A 767-nucleotide genomic window follows, 5' to 3' on the forward strand; every position below is an offset into this window, starting at 1 on the left:
TTTTATATTTATTATAATATATCAATCCTCTTCTTTTATAATATTTTTTTATTTATATTTAATAAAATCTAACAATTTATAAAAATATGAGACATTTAATAAGTGCAAATTTATTGTGCTTATTTTAAAGATATATACTCTTATTCATATGTGGACTTTATTATTCTGTATTGCTAATACAAAATCTTGAAAAGAAGTTATTTTAGAAAATAGTTACTGTAGCAGTCGAGACTTAGTTCAAGTGGCAAAATTTTGTATCTTTTAATACGTTAAATTTGGATTCAAAATTTGACACAGATCAAGTAGTGAAAATTTTCAATATTAAATATGTGAGTGTATTCGTGATGTAATGCCTAAAATTAAGAATTTTCTACCATATATTTGACTGGAAAAAAAAATAATTGCTGTAGTTTCAAGTCCAAAACCGAATGTACATAGTTTGTTTTTCTTTTGAAGTAGAAAAAAAAAAATACGGATATACTCATATACATCGTTGGATATATATTCATCATGGAAAAGAATGGTGGTACACTGGTACGGAATATATAAGGTTTTCAAAATCGAAAACAAACTTCATTTGTGATTAGTTCACTAATGAATTTAATTAACGGTCAAAGGTTTGAATTTTATTTTGTATATTTAATAATTTATTAACCGATAACAAATGATTAAATAAAATTTAGATTCACAACAAATTAGTATTTAATTTATTAAATTAAAAAATATAGTAAAAAATTAAAAAAAATTTAAAATTGAACCGATAATTA

The sequence above is a fragment of the Arachis ipaensis genome, chromosome B05 (genome assembly GCF_000816755.2).
Source record: "Arachis ipaensis cultivar K30076 chromosome B05, Araip1.1, whole genome shotgun sequence".
Classification (NCBI taxonomy): Eukaryota; Viridiplantae; Streptophyta; class Magnoliopsida; order Fabales; family Fabaceae; genus Arachis; species Arachis ipaensis.